The sequence below is a fragment of the Vespa mandarinia genome, chromosome 1 (assembly GCF_050613455.1).
Source record: "Vespa mandarinia isolate Hongniang chromosome 1, ASM5061345v1, whole genome shotgun sequence".
NCBI classification, from domain to species: Eukaryota; Metazoa; Arthropoda; class Insecta; order Hymenoptera; family Vespidae; genus Vespa; species Vespa mandarinia.
In genome coordinates, this window is record NC_140810.1 from 19,596,920 (window position 1) to 19,617,500 (window position 20,581).

Below are 20,581 nucleotides of genomic sequence, written 5' to 3' on the forward strand. Positions count from 1 at the left end.
TTTTCGATATTCTCACCGAGACCGCATTGGCATCGTTATGACGATAAAGAAGATCTCTAACTATTTTCTATACGATATTGCCGTCCCCAACACACGTGGACAAAATAGTTCAGCCGCGACTTTGCAGCTCGGCGAACACGAACTGCATGCCGTGCAACGTGAAAGACATCCGCGTACAAGTGCGTACTTGCGTTTCTTTTGTTTCACCGTTGTTTCTTTCTTTTTTTTTTCTTTTTCTTTTCATTTTTCCTTTTTCCTCTTTCCTCTTAAATTTCGCTCCACAATCCAATATCCCCAGTTTTGCAATAACTGTGCTGTGCCACGTTTATAGAAATATTTATCGTTAAATATTTCATCATTTTATATAATCCCAATAGTTGAAGCGAAAGTTCGCGCTTTTTTTCTCATTCGAATTGATATTAGCAACGTAAAGTATCGATTCGTTTGCAACACAGTTTCTACTTTCTATTATCTTTGTATCGACATTCTTTCAAAGGTTATTCTTCTATAACGTGTCGCAGAAATCGTTCGTTTTTAGATTAAAAAGAAAAAAGAAAAAAAAAAAAAAAAAAAAATTTTTTTTTTCATTTATATTTTTCTTTGTTTTTTTTTTTTTGTTTTTTTATTAATATCACTCATAAAATTATCGTCAATTTGAACGAACGACTTTTACAATAGCCTTTCATACGTATGGACAATTGCAACCGATCGATCGAAGTCGTATACTCGAGTGTTTTTCATTTCCATTCATAAATTCGCACGTAACGTTAACTAACTCGCGTGTAAAGCTTTCTCCAATTCGTAAAGTCGATTGATTTATTTCAAACTTTCCAACGCGATATAACAACGAACGATAAATTTTCTTGGTAAACATCGCGTCAAATGTTGAGACCAGTAGTAATAGTACTGGCGACAATAGTAGTAGTAGTAGTAGTAGTAGTAATAATAGTAGTAGTAGTAGTAGTAGTAATAATAGTAGTAGTAGTAGTAGCAGTAATAATAGTAGTAGTAGTAGTAGTAGTAGTTTATCTCACGACAATTCGTACTACGACATGTGAATTACGTAAAACGGAAATACATAAATCGTTTCAAGGTCAAGCCGGATTAAAATATATTCTTTCCATTAAATATTCTCAAAAGAGAGATAGAGAGAGAGAGAGAGAGAGGGTGGGGAGGGGGAAGGAGGAGGGGAGGGGGAGAAGAGAAAAAAGATTATAAATGTGTATTACGTATATAAATAATAATATATTAAACGATAACAATTCAATTTTTTATTTAACTTTGGACTCGACTCGTTGAAAATTAAAGGGAACGTTTTTCGGTATGATTTAATTATAATTATTAAATATAATAAAATATATACGATGAAATATATGATAGTCAAAGAGAGTCTTTTTCTCGACATTTAAAAAAACGTCGATTCGCTGTGTGTGGTAGGAAGGGTCAGTGGTAGTAGAAAACGACGAGACAGAAAATCGAAATACGTTTTGCTTTTATAGGCCTCGTAAAGGGCAATCGTTAAACGTGACCGAGACGCATTCGACAATGGCTTGTCCGTCCTTATCTTTGACATATTTACGAGTACCTCGTAATTCATGAAAGTTGAAAAGTTCTAATACATCGTATTAAAATAATTCGCGTAGCTTTGAATCAAAGCATTAATATATTCAATTATATTCACGATCGTTTTATTGTTATTCTTATAAAAGCATAATTTAACGATCACATGTAGTATGATAATAATATATTAATGTAGTAATAATAATAATAATAATAATAATAATAATAATAATTATTATTATTATTATTATTATTATTATTATTATTATTATTATTTTATTGTAATTATTTTTATTATTAATATTTAATATATATATATATATATATATATATATATATTATTTCTTTATATTTTATATTTTTTATCGTGTTCTACGTTACGAGAAAGATTCTAATCCCGTTTGATTAAATAGTACACACGACAAAACGAACGTGAGAATTTGCTCGTGGCCGATCGTAAAAATTAATGTAAATTTTCATTCCTCTTCGGTAAGCATCGGCTTAAAAAGAGTTATGCGCCACTGATCCGAACGGGTTCGTAATGTGCGTTGCATCATGTGATATCGCATGCTCGCTGAATACGTATCGAATGATGAAGAATCGCACGGTTAGCGGTTAGACGGATAGCTCCCTTTTGTGGATGAAGCGAAACTCTTGATGAATTCATTTCAAATGTCTTCCTTAAATAAATATTTATTTTGTACATACCTATAATATATCACGATTTTTAATACATTTTAATTTATATAAATAAATAAAAAAAAATATATATATATATATTAGAATCATCTATTTAATCGATAAATTTCTATACGAAGTAATAATATTATAATAATATTATATAAATTTATATTTGTCACGTTAAACGTATAAAACTAATAATTCTTTAAAGTATATCATCTTAGATATATCGTTTTATTCCTTTACTTATATATATATATATCACTTCTTCTTCTTCTTCTTCTTCTTCTTCTTCATTCTCTTCTGCTTAATCTTGTAGTAGATTCAAAGTTTCGTAAACGAAGAGAGAGAGAGAGACAGAGAGAGAGAGAGAGAGAGAGAGAGAGAGAGAGAGAGAGAGAGAGAGAGAGAGAGAGAGAGAGAGAGTAAATCGATCAAGATCAAATCAAGTTTCTTAGTCATAGTAGGTGGATCGTGTCGTGATATTAATGCGTCCTAGTGCCTCGATTATTTATGAAGAGTGATAAATTACAAACGGGAGGTTACACGCCAAAGCCTCAATGTTAAGAGGAAGTTAGACGATAAAGACATTTTCAATAACGTATTAACTTTCATTCATTATCACGGGACAGCGAGAGAAAGAAAATATCAACAGTAATAGTCTATCATTTATCGTAACGATGATTAAAGATTTTTCTTTGGATATTGGGAAGAAAAAGAGAAAAAAAAGAAAATGAAAAAAAAAAAAAAAAAAAAAAGATTGTTTATTTATATCTTTTTTTATTAGTATCCTTCAAATAAATTATACAAATATAAAATGCATGTATCCTCGTGGTGTATGCATTTAATTTATCTTTCGTGAGGTTTATCAACGATAAAAGAAAATAAAAAAATAACAAAGGATACGAAACACTTATATCACGTGTCGTTTAATGTTTTCACGTATTATTAAAAGACGAATAGAAAATCTCAGGGAAAAAAAAAGGAGAGATATATCATCGTAAAACAAAACCCGAAGAGTAATAAAATATCATGAGACTTTATAAGATATATTGTCGATTTTTCCGCGTCTATTTTTCTCCTAACTCGCATGTTTGTATCTATGTACATACGTACGTATGTATGTATATACACGCACACACACACACACACACACACATACATACACACATATATATATATATACCTGTACGTAACGTACATTTTAACGTTCGTCCTGAAGGCGAACTCTCTGTGAGTTCGACCCAGACGCAACCCAGGTTCGACCTAGATACCATTTTCGGTGTTTCTTCTCTCTCTCTCTCTCTCTCTCTCTCTCTCTCTCTCTCTATTTTGCTCTCTTTCTCTCTACAAAGTATCCTGATGGATCGTTTGCCAATAACGATCGTAGATTTCTTCCGCAAGTCTTATTTTTCTTGATTCGATGGAACGAGCGAGTTGGTCGATAAATAGAATGATGTAAACAGGTTTCTTTATCTCTCGATAAAAAAAAAAAACAAAAAAAAATCGAACATTTTCCAGACTATCATCTTCTTGATTCGATTGCTATTCAATATTTCATATGGCTATCTTAAGATAATCGTTTCTTATCGAACAGGAAAGAATATTTTAACATTGTAATATCCCTGAAAGGTATGTCAAATGGAAAAAACAAAGAGAAAAAGAACGCATGAGCGCGTTATTAGTAATATCTTATTATCGAGCGTTTCTTCAACGATTTAAAGTAATACTTGCTTCGTTTCAAGAAACTTTATCGTTTCAATAATCGTAAATAATTACTTTCGTGTGATTTTACATTTTTTTCCTTTGTTTCTTTTTCTTTTTCTTTTTTTTTGTTCCTTTCCTTTCTCTTTTTTCTTTCGTTTTTTATTTTTTTTTTTTTTTTTTTTTTTTTTTTTTTAATTCCATATAAAGATATTGCTCGTTTTAATGAGACATTATCAGGTATTAAAGAATTTCAATTGGCTCGAAATATAGAACGAACGCAGTTCCATAGTAATATCGAATGAACTTTCTTTCGTGTGTTCGAAATGAGACGACGATACTGTGTTAGGATCAAATTTGCATGTAACATGTTGCACGAAAAGTTGTTCGCTCGAAAGAAAAAGAAATATTGACGTTTGAGATAAAGAGTAACGTGGGCTTGTTTCTTTATCGTTGTGTTCCTTACACACGCCACACGTAAAAAATCCACACATATACGTGTATATGTATATATATATATATATATATATATATATATATATATATACATATGCATTTAAACGTAATACGTTTCAGGAAGCCAGTTTGTCGTTATTAAAAATTTGCGTTGTCGTGTTCGTGCGAGCGTATACCTTTGAAACGTGACTAAGACAAATCATTTCTAAAGCTTCAGTTTTCTGGATAAGCATTAGGAGTAAGATCAATCTGAGTATCGTAGGGGCTTCGTTAACTTATTAAAGCCTAATTCGTTAAGGAAATAATTTCTATGTTTGATAAATGCCTATTTCATATTACGATTCTCTTTGTGAATTTGTAAAATCAATCATTTTTCTACGACGAATCGAACTATTCGCCTTTTTTTTCTTCCTGTGTAAAATAATAGATCACCGATAACGTTTCGTCAAGGCAGCTTAAACGAACTTTCGAAAATACATGCGGTTGGCGAGTTTGAAGGTACGAAAAGAAAACGAGACTAGAAGTAGAGACAAAAAGAGATACAAAGAGAGAGAGAGAGAGAGAGAGAGAGAGAGAGAGAGAACGACAAAAGCTTTTAATTAAAAAGTATCAGGACACGCCGAAGAATGTGAGAATACAATGCTCGCATTGTATCGACTGTCATCTGACGTTTCTATCCGAGAATGAGGAAAAGACAGACAAACGGACAGACAGAGAGAGAGAGAGAGAGAGAGAGCCAGTTCATTGGACATATCTCTTTTGATACATAGAAACTTTTTTAGTATGAAAGGATCGATCTCTTCTGGATCGTTGACGATTCGCGCGTGAGAATTCTCGCTGAGTTATTCGAGCATCCATTGAAATTCATTCATCGGTGACATCGGAATCCATTTACTTTTTTTCTTTTCTTCTTTTTTCGGTTTTTCTTTTTCCTTCTTTCTTTCTTTCTTTCTTTCTTTCTTTTTTTCTTTTTTTTTTTTTTATTTTGTTTTTTTCTCTCCACCTTTTTATTTTTAGAGAAATTGAATCTAATCGAGTTACGTGCTATTAAAGTCTCGAGTTAGTGAGAAATCGAGAATTGTCTATATAGAAGAAAAAATAATGACTCTTTACGGATTCGTTCGTGGATGAAGACAAATAAATAAAAAAAAAAAAATTAGAGAGAGAGAGAGAGAGAGAGATAGAATAGAAAGATAATCGAAAATTTTATTTTCTTTCTAATTTTCTTTTTCTTCTTTCATGATCTTTCGTTTTTCTTTTCCTTTTAATCTTTCTTTTCTTCTTCTCTTTTCCTTTTAATTTCATGCGAACGTACATAAAGGCAGGCGTACGTTCCATAACATTTTTTTTTTCCTTCTTTACATAGCGATACAAAGTAGCAGGGAACTATTTATTTCATAATCTTCATCGAGGCTTGATTAAAAAGCGTATACGCTGTTTAAGATTTAAAGATCGAGCACAGTGGAGTCACGATAAAAAAAAAAAAAATTACCGATGAGGTTTAATAAAAAGCTACGATAGACGAGCGTAGAAACTTTCTTTGAAATTCGTAGATTCGTGTCACGATGATGTCGCGTCGCGTCGAGTCGAATATTCGAAATAAATTCGAGAAAATATAGAACGATGACTTGTTTTCATTTATTTGTGGTTTGTGAAATATTTTGAGAATTATGATATAGAGAAAAAGATATAGAGAGAAGAAGAGAGAAAAAGAGAGAGAGAGAGAGAGAGAATATTTTCACCCTTTGGTTCAGAATGGATGCAGCAGCGTTGCAAGTAGCTTTGAGAGTGATAAGAAACAAAGGACGATGTCGCTGTCGTCCTTCGTACCCTGGAGGGATCACTGAGAAAGAGTGAGATAGAGAGAGGGAGTAGAAAGAAGAGGGAGAAAGACGTAGCAAGAGAGAGAGAGAGAGAGAGAGAGAGGATCGAGGGTGGATGCAGTTTTCACGAGGTGGCAGTGCAGTCCGCCTCGGCAGCTCGTGGCCGCCTACGTTCTCGTTCTCCTGTACGGTACTGGAGGAAAGAAGAGGGAGTCAGAGAGAAAGAGAGAGAGAGAAAGAAAGAGAGAGAGAGAGAGAGATTGAGAGAAAAAGAATGAGAGAGAGAGAGGGAGAGAGAGAGAGAGAGAGCACCTTCCAGAGGAACGAGAAACGTTCTCACAGCGTCGATCGAGATTGTCCGGCGTTGTGCCAAGCTCGCTGACTTTGCTTCTCAACAGTATTCGTGACTACGTCGTTCATGAAAGCTCCGTTTAAAGCTCTCTCTCTCTCTCTCTCTCTCTCTCTCTTTCTCTCTTTCTCTCTCAATCTCCATCTTTTTCCATCTTACTCACTCGTGCACTCTTACCCTTTCCTTTCTACATCTCTCTCTCTCTCTTTCTCTTTCTCTCTCTCTCTCTCTCTCTCTGTCTATCTCTCTCTCTCTCTCTTTCTCTCTCTCTTTTTCTCTATCTCACCCTCTTTCTCTCTTTCTTTTTTTTTTTTTACTTTCTTACTCACGTTCACCTCAGTCTCGAGACTAACCGAGCGTCTCGAGAAACGGCACTCGAGAAGAATCAGATGGTGGTGGTTTGTGATATGGTAGTTGTGTTGGTGTGAAAACAAATAGAAAAAGAGAGAGAGAGAGAGAGAGAGAGAGAGAGAGAGAAAGAGAGAGATAGAGAAAGAGTAAACGTCGTCTCATTTTCTTCGTCAAACAGTAATCTTTCTATCTTCTGTAAAAAAAAAAGAAAAACGTACAAGCTTTATTAGTCATCTAATATTCGTTCGCTATCCATTATATCTAATGCGTCGGTCTCTTTAATCCTTTGCCCCTCCTTTCTTCATCGAATAATAATAATCCTTAGTGATTGTCAATGTGTTAACAGGCTCATTCAGGCGTTATTTATGAGACTTTAGACGATCATCTTTCGCTCATCGTTAATCCTATCTTTTAACTGTGCGAATTTATGGAATATCGTGATCAACGTGATTTTACGAACTTAAACGAAATATTAAATGGACGTATCGATTTGAAATTTTTTCCTTTTCTTTTTTTTTTCTTCTTCTTCTTTCCTTCTTTCTTTCTTTCTTTCTTTGTTTCTTTTCCTCTCTTTCGTTAATTCTCTTATCTCTTGAATGTTATCGCCATTCAAGGTGAATGATATATAGGGATGAAAAGTGGGAGAGGTTCAAGGATCGATCCGGCTATTCGGTCGCTTCTAAAGATTACAAAAAGGTTAAAGCGTTTAAACTAGGACATTAAAGAAAAAATTTTTGTATATATATATATGTATATATGTGTGTGTGTGTGTGTGTGTATATCTGAGTGTGCATATGTATATGTATATGAAAAAGAGAGAGAGAGAGAGAGAGAGAGAGAGAGAGAGAGAAAAGAAACAGATGTGAATATATTGGAAGGAATAAACGCGCGCATATTGCTGTTCGTCGCAAATAAATAATTAAAAGTCCTTCTGCGGGGTGCCATTCAAAGTAATTATGAAAACGTGAACGAGCCGTCTGTGGTGAGTCCGGGAAAACTAACAAACGTCTTTTGGCATCTATGTACGTCATTAGCGGAGAAGTGACAATTCTCGCGAGAGAGAGATAGAGAGAGAGAGAGAGAGAGAAGAAACGTGTTTATATCCCCTCGTGAAAATCCGCGCTTATTATCATTTATCTTCGTTCAACCATGATAACGTAACGTAACGAACGTATGATTCAATATACGTCCAATATGCCTGTATTTATTTTAACGATCGACTATTTAAATATATATTTACATAAATACATAATCATAAATATTCGTAAAATTTTACGAGAAATCGTAATTCATCGTCTCTCGTGTACGAGAGTATATCGTGAGGTGTTAATCGCGCTCGACGATTTTTCTTACGCCTTATTACGAAATATTACAATTTTACGTCGTAATTGAAACGAAAATTTCTTCGTAAGTAACAACGTTGTAACGTAGGTTGAATGAAAGAAAAAGAAAATATTCTTATATCTCAAAACGACGTTCGACATCCCTACGAAAAAAATTCTTATTTATTATCGTTATATGCGTTAAATAAAGATGTAATTACGATTTCATCGATTCTATATATATATATATATATATATATATATATATATATATATATATATATATATTTGAGATTTCGTATCACGTAATATTATTTTACATCGTAATAACATAAGGAACGATTTCTTCGTGAGAACGAGAATTAACGTTAACGTTATTTGATCAAAAATATTTCTCTCGTAGAACAACGACCATAGTCGTAATCTTTTTCTTAAAGAAAATTTTTATCTCTTTGATCAATTCATTAACGAGATGCAATTATAATTTTATTTTATTGGATCTATACAACTATATACCTATGAGTCCGCGTGTTTGGAATGTGTAATCAAGTTAGTTTGTGGGGTCGTGTAGAGATTAGTCCTTCATTAATGGTGTCTGGAGAGGACACTCGTATCATTCTCGCAACCAAGAGGAAATTCTCCTTCTTCCTATGCGAGCTACTCGAGCTCTCTAGCTCTAGAGAGCTAGAGTCTCTCTCTTTCTCTCTCTCTTTTTCTCTCTCTCTCTCTCATATGCGCGCGCGCGCGCGCTTTACGATCTCCGTCTGTCTCTTCCGAAGAGCTCGAGTAGTTAGGCGAGTAAGGTAAAGGCTAGAATCTACTTCAGACGCGCTACTAATGCAAAAACGATGTAAAGAGAGCTATAGGATTTTGTTTTCTTTTCATTTCTTTTTTTTTTCTTTGTTTTTCTTTTTTTTTTCAAACATACTTCCCTCCCTCTTTGTTCTTGTTTTCCTTTCCTTTCTTTTTCTTTTTTCTTATTTTTTTTTTTTCTTTTCGATTTTCTTTCTCCCTTTTCTTATTTTTATAATTTATATATCGTGATAAAATTCGCGTGAGAAATACAGATTCAGATTAGACACGTTAACGTTCAAACGTTCAAACGTTAACGTGTGTGGACTTTCTTACGACGCGTCAGTAGTATAGGTCAACGCTCGCGTCAGGCTATCGTCACTCGTATCATTCTCTCTCTCTCTCTCTCTCTCTCTCTCTCTCTCTCTCTCTCTTTATTTTTCTCTTCTATATCTTTCTCTTTTATTTCTTCCTTTTTCCTAATTCATTCAGGAATATTCGAAAAATGTAAATCTTGGAAGAACACCTTAAAGACGATTTCTTAAGTTTTAATAATCGAAATATCGCGTGTTCTTGACACATCGATCACTCGAGTGCTCCCTTAGGATTTGTGTAGAAAGGAGAAACAAAAAAGTTGAGTCAAAAAAAAAAATGAAGAAGAAAGAGAACACGATGAAAAAAAAAAAAAGGAAATATATATGAAAAATAACGCATGTATATGTTTACGCACATACTTGTGGATACATCCTTGCACACACACACACACACACACACACACACATATACTTATTCTACCCATCTTTATTGCGTTTACCGATCGCGTTTCCTTCCGGTTTGTAAGCAGCGGCAAGAGTCGAGCTCGTAATTACACGGTAAAACGCATCGCGTGCATTGAATATCGCCTTAGTCACCGATGTGAGATTATGCGCGTCTTGCTGTTACCTCATAGACGTCTAAGATATATCTAAAAGGAGAAGGTCTTTAAGGTGTGCGTGATTTTCCTTCCGTGTTGGCAACTCTGCAACTACTGCAGCTGGCAAACTCGAGTTTCTAAACGAGTACGAGGGTTATTACGTTTAACGTTTTCTACTTAAATCTTTTAACTTTTATTCACGTACAATTCGTAGATATAATATTCCCTTTTTTCTTTTCTTTTTTCTTTTTTTTCCTCGTTTTTTTTTTTTTTTTCATTTGAAAAGAATGAAAGAAAGAAAGAAAGAAAGCACAAGAAAAAAAAAAAAAGAGAGAGAGAAAAATGAAGAAGAACCTTGGAAGAAAAAGTTCTTTTTTCGACCTAGCGCTTTACATACCTAATATTATATTTACAGATGTGTTATATATATACATATATATGCGTGATCTATATGTATTTAGATATTGCGTGCCAAGATGCAACAGGAAATCTGGCAGACTCTGGAAAATCTCTCTCTCTCTCTCTCTCTCTCTCTCTCTCTCTCTCTCTCGCTTTCCCCTTCTCTTTCTCTTTCTTGGCTTATTATTAACAATCCACAACATTTCTTTCGTATAATAATCGTCATTTGGAAAATATACGAGACCACTATTAAATAAATTAAAATGTGTTCGGACAATAGTTGGAGTTTTGAAGGATAGTAACCAGTCGCGGTAGTGTTTCTTCGATCGAGCTTTCTCGTTTCTTTCGATCAATGCGAACATAAGACTGAATAATTTAGTCTCGAGTTTAGCGATCGCATGTTTGACGATCTCTCTCTTTCTTTCTCTCTCTCTCTCTCTCTCTCTCTCTCTCTCTGTCTGTTTTTCTACATCTCAGATTTTTGGAAAAAAAAAAAAATAAAATCGAACGATTGGAAAAAAAATAAATATATACGAAAGCGTATTACAAATGGAAATCGTACGAACTAAAGTTTCTTCTTTCTTCTTTCTTTTTTTTTTCTTCTTTCATAAAAAATCGTTCAATCTTTCGATCCAACGAAATTTCAATAACGATTGGCTCAAAAATTATATCAATCGTCTCGTTCGGTGTTTTTTTTTTTTTTTTTTTTTTTTTTTTCCAAAACATTGGTGTTCTATAAGAAAAAGAAAAAAAAGAATAAGAAAAGAAAATTGATGAAAATTAATATTACTTTATTATTTTCGTTTTTTCCCTTTATCTTCTTTTTCTTCTCTTTTACACCATTCTAATCATTAAAACGATCAATGTATTTACATTTGGAAGATTTCAAAATTCAGAAAGAAAAGTGTTCGTGAAACTTTGGTTTAGTCGTAATAATCGTATTTTTTTTTTCTTCTGTTTTTTTTTTCTTTTCTTTGTTCTTCTAAATCCACGAAAGACACATCGAAAGGAAGAATTTCTCGAAATCGTTCTATTTCCAATTTGTTATTTCTATTTCACGAATTGTTTCTCCAGCTATAACCTTTCCTTTCTGTTCGTAGAAAAGACACGGCCATGAGAACAATAGAAATATTTATAAATAGAGTAAAGAAGCTTCGTATTCCCTTTTCTTTCTTCCATTTATATATTTTCTTCGGACACAAAGTTAATTCGAGACGGAGCATTTAACCGCATCGAGACGTTATTATCACTGGAAGCACCTACGAATCGGGCCAAATCGTTGAAGCTCGTGTCGGGTCTGCTCTCTTCCTGGTATCGACCGACTCTCTCAGCACCGATGAAACTCTAAGATGTTCCATAAGGAAGTTTTCACTTATATCGGTTATCATCGTAACGTCAATTGTCGACACAAGATTTTCGTTAGCTTATCGCTTAATTTTTTTCTCTTTTGTTTTTGCTTTTTTTCTTTTCTTTTTTTTTTATATATTTATATTCATGTTTATATTTATAACGTCGCTATAACACGTTTAGATTATCTGTCATATGATAAAATTTGGTCGGTGTAAAAATTTCTATTGCGAGATATTGGTTAATACATATATATATATATATATATCTATAGTTTAGATTGACGAACGTCTGTAGCGAATTTTCATTTAAGGTCGTATAAATAAATAATAACAAAAAAAAGAACGAAAAACAAAATATATATATGTATAAATAATTATACGATCGTGATCATTCTAGTTTCCCTAGTACATTAGCTGCTTTTTCGTCGTCATTGATAACCATCGTTTTACGTTATTGCGCACGCGTATGCGTCCCTTTTTCCAAAAGTATTCTCTCCCCTTGGCCCTCTCAATTTTCCATAGTTCACGTATGTACATTTATGCTGATCTAACAGAACACGCAGCGTTATAACAGTCGTTGACCTATTAAAGTCCTATGAAAGGCTTATTTAACGCTCGTTATCACTCATTATCGTGACTTCGCGTCTGACTAACGTCAAACGTTTATGGATTCAAGTTTTTTTAATCTCCTCCTAAGAACGAGATATCGATCGGTGAACTTAGTTATCGTCTTTCTCGATGAATAAATCTGATTTATCCGGGTGGAGAATGATAATTCGTAATATTGAAAATATCGATCGAATTATTTTATAGATCGTTTTAAAATACAATTTTTAGATATGATCGTTTAAGATCATAAATTTTTGTTCTAAGTTTTTTTTTCTTTTTTATTCCTAAACGAAGAAATCGTCCGAATAATTTAATACGAAATTAATTTATCTCAATCGAGCTTTTTGTAAAGAAATCATTTCAATCTTGCCATCGCAAATTTTTCCGTCGATACGTTCGAACGTCGAACACGAACACGAACACGAACACGTAATACTACGTTACGAGAACGTATTCAACTTGTAGAAATTACGAGACCAACGCGTTCGTTACATTCGAAAATTAATTACTGACGTAACCATTGAAATTCTGTCAAATCTTGTTAAACGAGAATATAATGACGATTTGGCGTATCAGTTATTATCCAGAGATCGGTCCGATAATAACGTTTCTACGAGATTAATCGATTTGAGTTTCAATGTTAATTTATATGCGTAATAATTAATTAACTAATTTGAGGCTAATGAATGTCATCCTCCGACCTGTCACTCTCCATCCTCCTTCCAAAAACAAAAAAAAAAAAAAAGAAAAACAAAAGTTTCCCTTAGGATACACATTTTATCCGATCAATAAAAACGGCTAATTCGATTTACGTACGATATTAACGATCTAACCTACGAAATATTAAAACGCTTTAACGATTCTATTTGGATTGTTGATGTTCCTCTAACAGGGAAATCAAATTTGATTCTGTTATTTTATCGATAGAAACGTACGAAATCCCCATTACATTACCCTTTCTCTTTCTCTCTCTCTCTCTCTCTTTCATCCTCTTCTTCTTTCAATCTAACGAAATCTTTTTCATTTTGCTAGACATCAAAACGAGCTTCAATTAATAGTTCGCGTTTGGTTGTTAATTAAAGATAAGCTCGTCTCGATTTCGATGGTTTATTCTTAACGAGAGTTACCTTTGCTAGTTGTGATTTCCCCTATCGGTCAAATAGCATAGATTCGAATGAAAACAACGATATACACGGAGACGAATCCTCTTGCAGAGTATCGTGTTATTAGTCTGTTCGAGCGCGCGTAAAGCTAACACGTGCGAGCGGAACGGAAATAGCATTGGGAACGAACAAGAGAGAGAGAGAGAGAGAGAGAGAGAGAGAGAGAGAGAGAGAGAGAGCCTATCGATACAGTTCTACAGTACCGTGGACTAATTCGATTGCTATTCCGCAAAAGCATACTGGAGCGTAATGTAAACTGGCAGGTGTATTGTTGTTACTTGAATCTTGAATAATGTACCCATATTTGGTTGAAAATTGAACGATTCTTATTCTTCGATTCGATTAATTCGTAATTTCCAATCGATCATTACCAATATATTTTTTCTCTTTTGTCGAAATAATTATATGAAAATTTTCCAACATAAATATTTTCTATTGACAACATAAATTATTATCGCTAATACGTCATATTAAATATTTAATGGGAGAATATTTCCGATAGTATGAAAATCGAAATGAAATATAAAAGATATCGTAATGACAGCGTGGAATATTTCATTTGGAAATGGAAAAAGAGTAGTGGCGGAGGGGCGGGGTGAGGCGGGGCAGGGGGTGGTAATTCAACGTTTGGAACGTAGAATCGTTTAGAAAATTTTCTACTGAGAGAGATAACCGGTTAAATGATTACGAAAGATGGAAGGACATTTTGTGGCTGGGTTCAGTTTAAAATGAATGACGTGACGAAAAAATGCGCAATGGATTCTCATTCGACTTCCTTTCGACCATAATGACGTTCTCCTTCGATCTATCCCTCTCTCTCTCTCTCACACACACACACACACACACATAGACTCACACACACTCACTCTACTAATTTTTTTTTGCGAAATATACGTTTTTGTTTAATCGCGAACTCATTAATCTTTGACAGAAGAACAATGAATTCGGACGATGACTGCTCGCGAAATGAAAATTCTATTTTTACGTCGAGTCAACGTCATAACGAATGCATTTTAATTTTTTAATGAATACCATTCAAGTATCATTGCATATTGCATATATTTACGATGAAATTTAGTTGCATTAGGTAGTGATATGAATTATTAATATTAATCACGTTGTAATTAATGTAATTCAGAATATGTCAGTGTAGATATTTTTTATTGTATATTTATGCTAATTTTTTGTAACGTGGAATATATTATTGTACGAGTAAAATGGTAATACTATATATTCATGTTCGTTTGTAAAATCTGTCGGTAAAATCGTTCATCATCCCTTACGGCGAATTATCAAACCCTCTTAGAGATTTCCCTTTCACGTATATTGTTTCCGTGGCTGCATCTGTGCCGCCTTTATCTACTTACCATCTCTTTAGAATTCGTAGGGTATTACAGAGTTTCCCCTCGTTTCGTGGGTTCTCTACCTTATCGACTTGTAACCAGATCGGTACATCCATTAGATGTCGCTCGCTACATCTCTCTCGACAAATTAAATTTAGGAAACGATAAAAAGAAAAAAAAAAAAAAAAGAAAATTCTTTCCTTATCGTTTTACATTCCTACGATGCAATATTCTTTCTTCTTTCTTTTCTTTTTTTCTTTTTTCTTTTTTTTTTTTTCTTTTTTTTTCACATTAATTTTAGATTTCTATTTTGAATATAGAAGGTGAAGCATAGAATTTTTTCGAGAACGTTTTAAATATATTCAACAACATTTTCGAGTTGAAAAGAAAGAAGGAAAGGAATTAAAGTTTAAAATTATCAAAGAAAAGTAGAAAAGTGAAATAAACGAGAGATCGAGGACGAAGGATAATAGTGAAAAAGTTAAGTTGTGTAAGAAAAAGAACAATATCGTGAAAATCCTTCGAATATGCCCCCGACGACACCAACGGACTCAGCTATGTGCTCTCTCTGTCCGCGATCGAAGAAAGCTCAACATCCGAAAAAGCTCGTGCGCTTCGACTCGGTCGTCGATACGTTCTCCATCACAGACAGCGGCACAGCCAACAATCGGAGGGTAAGATGGATTTACATCCCTCTAATTTCGATGGATAAATTGTCTCTTTGAAGATATATTAGAAATTCTTTTCTTCATTTTTTTTTTTTTCATCACCTACTTCTTAACGGGATATTTTATTTATCGATACGTAAAAGCTTTAAGAAAATTCATTTCATTTTCTTTCTCAATACAATTTAAATTTGATCGTTCGAATTGAAAATTATAAAGGAAAAAGACGATTACCAAATTTTAAAAGGGATCATTATAATAAAATTCCTCCTTTTTCTTTTTTTCTCACATTGTGGACGGGACGGGAATGGCGACGGGAAATCTCGTTCGATTCAAGACAAAACGGATAAAAGTCAAAAAAGATGGAAGACTTTTTACTCGAGCTGAGATTCATCGTGTCATTGATGAAACAGCAGGTGGCCGATAATGTCTTACGGAAGAGACGAGCCCTGTTCCATTCTTTTATGATAATACAATCACACGCATCCAAATGTGTCTCTGAAATGTAAATCAAACTTCCTATTTCCCTTTCCCCCTTTTCCTCTTTCCCTTTTGTCCCTTTCTGTCGATTCCGCACATGTCGATACCCAGATTCGCCCCTCCATATTTTCTCCATCTGTTCTATTCTGTCGTCGAACTCCACTTCCATTTACCTTTATTAAAAATCACCGTCCATTCTCCAAATATTTTCTCTTTTCTGTTCCCACGCGAAAAAGAATGGGGAAAAAAAAAGAAGATCAAAAGAAAGAAAGAAAAAAAAAAAAAAAGAAAAAAGAAATGAAAAAAGAACAAAGAAAAGGAAAGAAAAAGAACGAAAGGAGCAAGAAAAAAAGAAACGCTTTTATTCTTCCCCAATCGAGAAAACTTTCAGCGCTCAGAAACTTCGTTCGAACATTCTTTCCTTTTTCTCTTTTTATTTTCTTTCTTTCTTTTTTTCTTTTTTTTTTTTTATATTTTCTTTTTTGTTTTTTCCTTTTCTCCCTATCACCCCTTATTTCTTCCTCGCTCTCTCTCTCTCTCTCTCTCTGTCTCTCTCCCTCTTTCTACCGTTCCTTTATCCATACGTAATTTTCGCGCGAAGATATCGTTCGAATCTATTCTAATATACAAATTTCTACGATAAATTGATTTCCATCGAATGAATGAAAAGAGGAATGGTTGGGGAGAGGGTGGGGGAAAGGGGAGCCGAAGAACGAGATATATCATTCAGGGTTGCGATAAAATCGTCGTGAGAAGAAAGGGAAAGAGGAGAACGTACGACTTCGAGAAAACTCGCGTTCGTTCGAGCAGCCGACTTTCTTTGTCGTTTGAGAGTCTTCGAAGTGTCCTTGGAGGTAGTACTCCGTTGGAAGCTGATCCTGTGTCAAGAGGATTACGTCTGATTCACTCTCGAAGAACGATGGCACCACTAGATTTTCATACCTAAGGCCGTCGCCCCTCCCTCCTCTTTCCTATACAATTCTACGTACGATCATGCGACAAACCAAATATGTTCTTGCGAATATTTTTTTCTTTTCTTTTTTTCTTCTTTTTTCTCTTTTTTTCCATCTCCCTTCCTTCGCGAACTCTCCTTTCTCCCTGGGAATTGTAAAGGCACGTTCGATTACGTTCGACAATGTAATACTGATATGTAATAAATCGCACGAGACTCGTGCCACGTACTCAATTGTTGCTTATAAATATATTTATATTTTGTCGTTTATAAATTTCAATTTTCTTTTTTCTTTTTTCTTTTTTCTTCCTTTTTGTCCCTCCCCCACCCCCACTTTTCTTTTCTTTTCTTCATTTGAATCGCTCAGATTTTACTTTTCTCTTTTCCCCCTTTTCGTTTTGTTTTCTTTCTTCTTTTTATATATATACATATATATATATATATGTATATGTACTAAATTATATTTGTTCTTTCGCATAAAACGCAGCGTACGTTCGAATTAGCAAAAGTGAAAAGTTTTCAAAATTCACTTCCATTAGTCGTTATATATTATTATTATTTTGCTATTATTATTGTTGTAGTAGTAGCGTAAGATGAAAGAAAGAAGAAACAAAATGTGTAAGGATCTGCATCGTGAACTTTACCTTCTCCAACGTTATTTATATTTTTTAGTTTTCTTTTAACTTAACGTAATAACTTTTTCTCGAAGTTACTAAAGCCGGCCAGGCTAATTAGCCGGCTACTTTGCTACGCACGATGAAGAAAATATGAAACGTACTGATCAAAAATTTAATTAGAGCAGTATGCTTTCTCTCGCCTAAACTAAAACCTGACTTTACCGCCATGTTTTCTCTCGGGGCGTACCATGATCTACGATTAATCGTTTAATTATACTCTTTTAATATATACATATATGTATATGTGTGTGTGTGCAGAGTGGCTCAAAAAAAGAGAAAAAAACAAAAAAGAACAGAAAAAGAAAGAGAAGCGTTAACCAGAATTATTATGAAATCTAATAATTTTATCAAGATACGTCGACACATGTAAATTTTATATTTTAGATGAACAGACTCTTATCATAAATTCATCTATTAGTGAATTCACTTTATTTTGGGTTAATTCTCTAATAGACATAAGGAGATAGGAATGACAAGCCCCCTTTAAAAATCTTAAATGACAAACAGAAGTCGATAGTTATCGATAAAGTGCATTTCGTGTTGAAAACAATTTTTATTTTTTTCAATATTGAAAATGTGATCGTATTCATGCTCAGTATATTATTATTACATGTATAATATTAATTGTATAATATTAATGTATAACATTATTATTATTACATGTATAATATCAGTATAATATTATTACATGTATATTATTATTATATATATATATATAATTTTATTTTTACGAAATATGTAATCAAAGTCGATGTTTCCTTTTTAATCTGTTTCAGGTAAGTTTCCACTCCGTTACCTACGCCGTTCGAAATCACGTGACTTCGGTACGTCAATATTTCATTAATTTATGTTTAAAGAGAGAGAGAGAGAGAGAGAGAGAGAGAGAGAGAGAGAAAAGAAAAGAAAAGAAAAGAAAAGAAGAAATTCCACAGATTTTACATAAAACATTACGATATACTCGAGATATAATTGAAACAACAATAACAACAACGAAGAAAAATTAACGCGATCAGTTGTTATCGTCTAATACGTAAGATCTTGATCAAGAGAGATTTCTCGTTGTTTTTCCTAACGTTTATTTTCTCCGTTTAAATCGTCGTTCTGACGATAGATAGGTAATTGAAAAAAACATCAAGGGTAACTGAATATACTCGGGCACGTTTCTTATCGGTCTCAAGCTAAATTACGTCATCCATTTCTTCCACGGTTTCTTTACAACCCTCCCCCGCCCCATCCCTAAACTTTGTCCCCGTCTTCTTCTCCGTAAACCCCGGTCCCTTCTTTCCTCGTCTCTTTCTTTTTCATTTCTTTCCTCAGACGTTCTCCAGGATCGTCGCCGTGCCGCGGTACCATCCTTAAGATTTCTTATAATGAGTCTGACGTATCAAGAATTTTAACGGGCCATCCTTTTCTTCGTATAAACCTGGCGCTAAAGATCCTTGCGATTCGACGAAAGATTTACGTTACGACGGATCGTATCCTTCCGTTCTTCCATCCTATTAAAACTCGTCAGTGATATCTTCGTATCAGGCAACGAGATACGAAAAAGGGAAAGGAAAAGTGTTGCAATCTCCTTTATTCGACTGGAAATAATAATTACTTGCACCTGCTTTCCATTCTTTCGTCGTACGAACGAGTGAACGAATGAATGATAGATAAAATAAAGAAAAAGTGAAAACAAAAAAAAGAAATATGTATGCACATATTTTGTGTTATTATATATATATATATATATATATATATATATATATATATATATATATATATAATTTCCTCTCTCTCTCTTTCTCTCTCTCTCTCGCTCTCTCGTGTCCGCAATAATTAAGAACAATAATTCGTTTAATTATTAGACAATTAAAGAAGGAAAAAGAAAGAGAAAAAAAATAAACAAAAATTTCTAGATAAAAGTTTTGATAAAATATTTTCAAAATGGTAAGAGTCAACGATTAGTGCAAAAGAGAAAGCATCAATGAAAATACTAATCTCATAAAGTTCTAGTCATCATTTATACATATACATATATATATATATATTTTTTTTTTAGCATCGTCATCACCATTAAATCGTGAATGTTGTTAAACGTAGATCGGACACGACAGCTTTGGCGTTTTCACGTCGACACGAGTGGATACATTCATCTTCGGTGTACATAGGGCCCTGGCCTTTTAACTAGACTCGCTCGTCGGCAATCGTGGATAAACATCGGGCGTCGACACGCGTTGTAAACTACCCTTGTCGTCGTCGTCGTCGTCGTCGTCGTCGTCGTCGTCGTAGTCGTAGTCCTCGTAGTCCTCGTAGTCCTCGTAGTCGTCGCGACGACCTTCTAGCTAAATTTAATCAAGCCGTTAATTATTTTCACCGACGTTTGGCGACACGCGCTTCCTATCTCTCTCTCTCTCTCTCGCTCTCTATCTCTCTTTATCTCTCTCTCACACATACACACACACACACACACATACACTCATCTTTCTCGTTGGTCCATGTCTCACGACTGCGCACACATAATTCTCTTCCGGATGTTTTAGGAAGAACGGGAAGAATCTCTCTATCTTTCTCTCTCTCTCTCTCTCGCTCTCTCTCTCTCTTTTTTCTAGGAAGATCCGGAACGCGTGGCTGGAATTTACGTGGCTCCGTACTTTCTCGAGACCTTGATCCGAATTAAATGTTCGCTTGGCTTCCGTCCATCCACCAATGAAATCGATAAGCTCTTTCTCGTACGAGATATTCGTAGTTTCAAATCTAAAGACGAATTTTTATATCCACCATTATCCGCTGTCTAATCTCCATTATTCCATGGATCTTTTTCTATCGTTCGTTCGTTCGTTTGTTCGTTCGTTCGTTTCCATTAAAATTTCTTTTTTATAAAGCGACAAGATAACCCTATTCGTTCATTAATTCATGCTCTCGATTAATAATAATAATAATAATAATAATAATAATAATAATAATAATGATGATAATGATGATGATGATAATTAAGTATCAAAGTCGTG

At 34.0% G+C, this 20,581-nt stretch overlaps 1 protein-coding gene across 14 annotated transcripts in view; it reads left to right on the forward strand.

The window, feature by feature from the left end:
- Positions 1-20,581, forward strand: part of dlg1 (MAGUK family member discs large 1) — a 462,366-nt gene that overhangs the window by 254,240 nt on the left and 187,545 nt on the right. The window lies entirely within an intron of this gene.